The sequence below is a fragment of the Oratosquilla oratoria genome, chromosome 23, assembly GCF_046742065.1.
Source record: "Oratosquilla oratoria isolate Oo_2021 chromosome 23, ASM4674206v1, whole genome shotgun sequence".
Lineage (NCBI taxonomy): Eukaryota > Metazoa > Arthropoda > Malacostraca > Stomatopoda > Squillidae > Oratosquilla > Oratosquilla oratoria.
Window position 1 is genome coordinate 56,544,699 of NC_134799.1, and position 7,500 is coordinate 56,552,198.

The window sequence follows — 7,500 nt, forward strand, 5'->3', positions numbered from 1 at the left end:
TGGCACGCGTATATTCTCGCATAGAGAGAAATTATTGCAAGATCCGTGTGTAGTGTTAGTGCACATGGACTCATGGAAGTAATAAAAAATAAAAGTAGCTTTAAAAAACAGAAATACAAACAAAAACGTGTATGAACTTCTGAACCTGTTAATAAAAGTATCTAAATTACATTACTAACACACAGCATTGTTCATGGGATCTCACACGAACATCAACCTCCTGTTTCTTTTGGGCAAATACATTGATTACACTGTCTATTTCAATATTGATTTCATTGTGAACGCCGAGTAGCGCCAGGCCGTTGAGGCGATCTTGACCCATAGTATTCCTTAGGTAGGTCTTCAGTCGCTTCAGGGTTGAAAATGAACGCTCGGCCTCTGCGTTCGAGACTGGGAGCGTGATCAAAACTCGGAGGAGCTTGGCCAGGTTCGGATACATTCGGGTCTGGGCGTGGGCAAGGGCATCTCCAATGGATTCGAACTTCATTGTTGTTGAATACCAGCGCTCTGCTTCCGCCTTCACGAGGCTCAAGGTCTCGATGTCAGCCTCATAAACCTTTGCCGCTTCCAGTACAGCAGCAACATCTCCGTCAGCGCTGCTGAGCAGATTCTTGATCTTGAAGCCAACAGGAATAGTATCATTCCCGAACCGGGTCTGCAGCTCAGTCAATACATGGTCGAGGAATGGGACATATACAGATCTTCGGTAATGCTCCTCAGCTGTCTGGAAGGGTAAATTCGCTCGCTGCGTTTGGCGCTTGTAAACTCGAGGTACAGGAATGGTGTGTGATGAACCGATCTCCTGGAGGAGCCCCTCTGCCTTCTTGAAGATGTCCTGGAAGCTGGTCAGTGCACCTTCCCGGGTCTTGTTTAGATGCGTCACCACATCACCAATCGTAGCGTACGCTGAGACTAGATCGACCATAGGGGACTGCAGGGCTCGGCTCGGCTCCACAGTGTGAGCTAGCACAGACTCAGCGACGGCGAGACCAATCAGAAAGCGCGGCTCTCGGATTGCTATTAGTAGTAGTCCCGCCGTCGCGTCCGAGTTGCTCTCGTTCTCCAGAAAGACGGCAATAACTGGCAGGAATTCCATAAACACAATGACTAAGTCGTGTCGCTCAACCCATCTAGTAGCGCAGAGGCTGACCAGCTTCTTCCGCTTCGTGGACGTGTGGTCTTTTACGAGCTCAGTAAACCTCATCGAGCGCATGTTTGAGGAATAGATGTAGTTATACACCTCGCTGGGAGTCTGGAGAGCGAGATTTACCTCCTTGGTGTCACAGGCCTTGGTCAAGACGAGGTTGAGACGATGACTGAATTAATGAATCGTCTTTGCGAGCGGGTATTCTCGCACTACCACAGCTGCACACCCGCGAAACTTTCCCATCATGGCACTGGCACCATCAAAACAGAGGCCACGGCAGTTGCCCATGTTGAGGCCGACACTCTTTACTGTGCTAAGCAGGAGGCGAGCCAGGCCTTCCCCAGTCAGATTCTTGGCGTGAACAAAGCCAAGGAAGTCCTCCCTTAGCTGACCTCCGCTGGAGTGACGGACGCAAATGGTGGCCTGTTCTTTCCCTGAAACGTCGGTCGTCTCGTCCATCATGATGGCGAAGACTCCAGAAACTGATGATACCAACTTCTCTTGCACCAATCGCCCTGCAAACAAGGATATTTAACCCCCGGACCTGGCAAAACATCAGAAAGTACTAAAATCGATTAAATGACATCCTTACAATGATTCATGGAAGAACAAATTTGGGGGGGGGGGCTTCAGCCCCCTCAGCCCCCCCCCTGGATCCGCGCCTGTATATATATATTATATATTATATATATATATATATATATATATATATATATATATATGTATATACATATATATCCGTAAAGGTAGGTAACAGATCTTCCTTAATACATATAGAATTAAATTTGACCGCTGCTTGTGCAAGAATAAGCTTCTTGTTGAAGGATTCAACCTTTCTAATAGTGCTTCTTTGTTCTTCATGAAGTCGGAATAAAAGATTGCCGAAGTTCATATTGTGTATTATACGACGTTTCGCCCTTCTTAGAGCATTTTCAAGTACATCTAAATGGTAATAGAAACAATTTATATATATGACAATAGGTGAACTGGGAAAGCTTATACAAAATAGTGAAGAAAGATCAAAGATCTTATGTGGGAATTATGTCCGTGGCACTCCGTGGGGTGCTGGGAGGGTCAGTTGTCCACCCAGTGAAGCTAGAGCCACGGAGGTTGTACCTCCCTGTACATTTATGGATGGAGCCTTCTCTCGAATATGGAGGACCTCCAGGATCTCCAGACGATGAAAGTTATGTGCGGAGTCGATGATCTTTGTATTTTCCACCAGGATCTTTCTTGTCAGGGAGGAGTTATGTTTTTCCGAAAAATGTTTCTTCGGGGCACCAGCTTGTAGATGGCACGTTAATCTTCTGGAGAGAGAAGTGGTCGTCATTCCTATGTAAGATACAGGACGAAGCTTACAGTCTTCGTGCGGGCAGATGAACTCATAGATGACATTACTTCTCCGTAGTGGGTTGAGGTTACGGGTCGGGTTATTTCGCAGGATGAGATTTGACGTTTTAAAATTCTTATAATAAACCCGAAGCTCCAGCTTTTCTCCAGGGTCGGATGGTTGTACACCGCGTTCAACAATTTCCCTGAGGATTCTTTCGTCCGTTCGGTAAGCCGTACTCATGAAAGCTCTGTAATTAAAAATAATTAAGGGGCGTTTCTCGGGAGGGATGGTGTCATGCTTTAGGTAGTTCTCCAGTTTTCGTCGGATGACTTCTTGTACGTCCTTATTGGGGAATCCATTGTTAACAAGGACTTGCTGCAAGCGTTGAAGCTCTTGGTGTAAAAGAGGCCATGTGGAGCAGTGCGTGAATGCCCTGTTCACGTATGAACGTATGACGCTTTTCTTGTAAGCTGCAGGGCATTCTCCATCCGCATTTAAACATCTACCCTCGTTCGTGCTTTTAACGTATACAGTGGTGGTAAATCTATTTACGTCGGGTTTTACAGAGATATCTAAAAAGGGCAAAGAACCATCAGCATGATGTTCACTTGTGAAGTTGAGACAAGAGTTAGTAGCGAATGCCTCACATAGTTCTTGTAGATGTGTATGGTCTCTTGCTTCAACGAATATATCGTCCACGTATAACTCCTCCCTGACAAGAAAGATCCTGGTGGAAAATACAAAGATCATCGACTCCGCACATAACTTTCATCGTCTGGAGATCCTGGAGGCCCTCCATATTCGAGAGAAGGCTCCATCCATAAATGTACAGGGAGGTACAACCTCCGTAGCTCTAGCTTCACTGGGTGGACAACTGACCCTCCCAGCACCCCACGGAGTGCCACGGACATAATTCCCACATAAGATCTTTGATCTTTCTTCACTGTTTTGTATAAGCTTTCCCAGTTCACCTATTGTCATATATATAAATTGTTTCTATTACCATTTAGATGCACTTGAAAATGCTCTAAGAAGGGCGAAACGTCGTATGATACACAATATGAACTTCGGCAATCTTTTATTCCGACTTCATGAAGAACAAAGAAGCACTATTAGAAAGGATGAATCCTTCAACAAGAAGCTTATTCTTGCACAAGCAGCGGTCAAATTTAATTATATATATATACATATATATATATATATATATATATATATATATATATATATGTATATATATACATATATATATGTGTGTGTGTGTGTGTGTGTGTGTGTTGTGTGTGTGTGTGTGTGTGTATTTACCTAGTTGTATTTACCTAGTTGTATTTCGCGGGAAGAGGAGCTATGGTCGTGAGGTCCCGTTTTCATGTGTGTGTGTGTGTGTGTGTGTGTGTGTGTGTGTGTGTGTGTGTGTGTGTGTGTGTGTGTGTGTGTGTGTGTGTGTGTGTGTGTGTGTGAGAATATATATATATATATATATATATATATATATATATATATATATATATATATATATATATATATATATATATATATATATATATATATATATATATATATATATATATATATGTATATATGAAAAAGGTGGAAAAAGAGAGTCACGGGTCTCGTTCCGAGTTTATTCCTGACTGGTTTCGCTTGTAGCTTCTTCAAAGGAATGTTGGTCTCATTCCGAGTTCATTCCTGACCGGTTTCGCTTGTAGCTTCTTCAGAGGAATGTTCCTCTGAAGAAGCTACAAGCGAAACCGGTCAGGAATAAACTCGGAACGAGACCCGTGACTCTTTTTCCACCTTTTTTCAATTTGTCACAATGTCTCAATATATATATATATGTGTATATATATATATATATAATATATATATATATATATATATATATATATATATATGTGTGTGTGTGTGTATTCACTTGGTCTTTGGATCACGTGTTGGACTCGTGATCGACAGCTATTTCCCTCCTGGAAGAGAGCTCAGAGCTCGTAGGTCCAATCTATGGGTAATGCTATGACCTTACACACACACACACACCCAACTCCCCGCCCACGAGAGTCAGAGTAACGACCCGAAACGCAGCGGTACCGAAATAATTTCGGCCCTGGGCAGGATTCGAACCAAGAACTACGGGCCACTATGGTGACAGTTGAGCGCTCTACCAACTACGCCACCGAGTCGTGTATTGGGAGACCTTAATGCTAGGGTAGGAAATGAAGAAATAGATGGAGTGTTTGGGAAGTATGGAGTTCCAGGAAAAAAATCGTAGTGGAGAGTTGATGGTAGAGATGTGTTTCGGAAGAGAGTTGATGAGAGCAAATACAGTGTTTAGGAAGAAAGTTAAGCATAAGTACACATGGGAGAGGGTGGTGGATGGAAGGGTGGCAGATAAATCGTTAATGGACTATACCTTAAGAGTTGATGATAGTAAATATAGTGTTTTGGTAGAAAGTCAAGCATAAGTACACATGGGAGAGGGTGGTGGATGGAAGGGTGGCAGATAGAGCGTTAATGGACTATACCTCGACTTTCAGAACCATTTTACTTACCTAAGTTTACCTTACCTTATCTTAGATAACCTAACCTAGCCTATATTTACCTTGCTTTGTCTTTACTAATCGTGCTGTATTGTCTGTGTTCTAAACAGTGGTCGAGTAAAGGACGACCCATCTTTCACGACGAACTGAGAAGGGAGGGACAACGGATGGGTTTTTGGGTGGGTGTGGGATTACAAAGGATTACAAAGGCGGAGCATGCCGACAGGAGACCTTTTGGTCTATATCTAGGTCGGATGCGAAAAAAAATCATAATGATAATAAATGAATAGATAAAAACTATAACAATGTAAATAACAAATGAAATACATAAATAAATGCATAGGTATAGTTAAATAATAAACAAGCAGGTAAATAGTAAATAATAATAAATTGACATACAACTGATAATAAATGAGAATCAAATAGACAAATGATAACAAAGCAATAACAAATAATATAGAATAAATGATAATCATTACAGCATCTTGCTTAGGTGCTTATCTAAATGTTTTTTAAAGCTTCGAACTGAACTACATTGCACTGCCTCTGCAGGAAGTTTATTCCATTCATTAATTACAATGTTGGCGAAGATGAATATAGGGTGGGCTTATGCTTCGTCTCGGCTACCCCTCTTAAATGGTGGAAAAAGTCTTTTGGTATATGTATCTTACCTGAATTTACCTAACCTAATCCAATCTTATCTTACCTTACTTGGACTTGCCTAATCCTACCTTATTTTACCTTAGTTAACCTGTTTTAATATAACCCTACCTAATCTAATCTAACCTAACTTTACCTAACCTAACCTAGCCTAGCCTTTCCTAACCTTACCTTTGCCAACCTAAACTAATGCGACCTAATCTAATCTAACATAACACAGTCTAATCTGATTTGATCTAATCTAATCTAATCTAACCTAATCTAGCCTAACCTAACCTAATCTTTGATATAGTTGTCAAGAATCATCATGTCACGTGGAACGCATGGACAACAACAACAACAACAACAACAACAACAACAACAACAACAACAACAACAACAACAACAAAACAAATATAACAAAAACGACAACAGAATATGACGAGGGGAAAACATGACATCACAAAAAAAAAAAAAAAAAAAAAAAAAAAATGCAATAGGGAGTGATCTGAAGACGGGGGAAGGGACCTGTTTACAAAAAATTCTATTCTTGCAGCGACAGAAGACGTATTGAAAAAGAACAATGTTTGCGGTCTCCATGCAGGGCTGGCGCCTTTCAGAATCCGCGATGGTGTGTGGTCGATGGATCAAACCAAAGCACAAAAATCCGCGAGATAATTATATATATTATCATTCATTCAACTCTCGACAACTTTTCAATTTATTCATCTACTTCACACCTCCAGACCAGCTTCCAACATACAGGCGTGGACGTCGCGTCTCTGGCGTCTACAGATTGGCCAATGAGAACCGCGGCTGCTCGCGAACTGGATACTGATTGGTTGTTTTCTGTGGATGGGCTGTGTTATTAGAGGTTTCCGGCTTATCAATCGACTTCACACCTCTCGACGTAAGCTTGGCACGCAGGGATTGGGGATGAGGAGCTCTGGTGAGAACTGACCCAATAAGGAAATGAGCTTTTTCGACGAAGGGACTGAGGGTCCGTTTAGTGTGGAGGCGAGGAAGACCGTGGAGGCCCTTGACGTCTTCCTCCCGCCTGAGGCTTCCCCAACTTGAGAAGAACGATTGGCAGTTGGGCTGAGCTGGAGCCAACAAGAAATTACAGGTAATAGAGCTTAGTATATGTCTGTGTGTGTATCAACACGAGTACATACAGTATCAATATGTGTATGCAAAAGCGTATGTGCGTGTGTACACTGGAATTAACAAGAAATTAGAAGTCTATGTACAGTTTATCAGTGCAGTTAATACATTGTATGCGTGTGTGTATGTGTGTTTGTGCCTTTGTATGTGTGTGTGTGTGTGTGTGTGTATGTGTGCGCGCGCAGTCATGTATGTGTACTTATTCGTAAACATACCTAGGTAGGAAATACAGGAACAAGTCAGACTAAGTGCATTCATCATGTCATTTTAATTTCATGTTTCAAAATTATTATTATCATTATTATCAATATCTATTTCTATTATTATCATTCTTGTCACAAGGTGTGTAAAGATGGTGTGTGGAACAAGGAGGATGGGAGGAAATAGAAGGAAGGGTAGTGAGTGGTGAGATGAGGAAGCAAAGAAGGTTCTAGAAGAGAAGAAACAAGTTTTCTCAGATTGGTTACAAAACAGGACAAGGGAAACATGTGAAAGGTACAAAGAGAAGAGAAGAGAAGTAAAGCATAAGATAAAGGAGGCAAAGACGAGAGCAGATGTGAAGTCGGGTAAGAGTGTGACAGAAAATTTTGAAAGTAATAAAAAGATGTTTTAGAAAGAAATTAGAAGAGGAAGAGGAGGCGAATCAAGTAGAGAAGAAAAGGTAAATGGTGCAAATGGAAAGATGA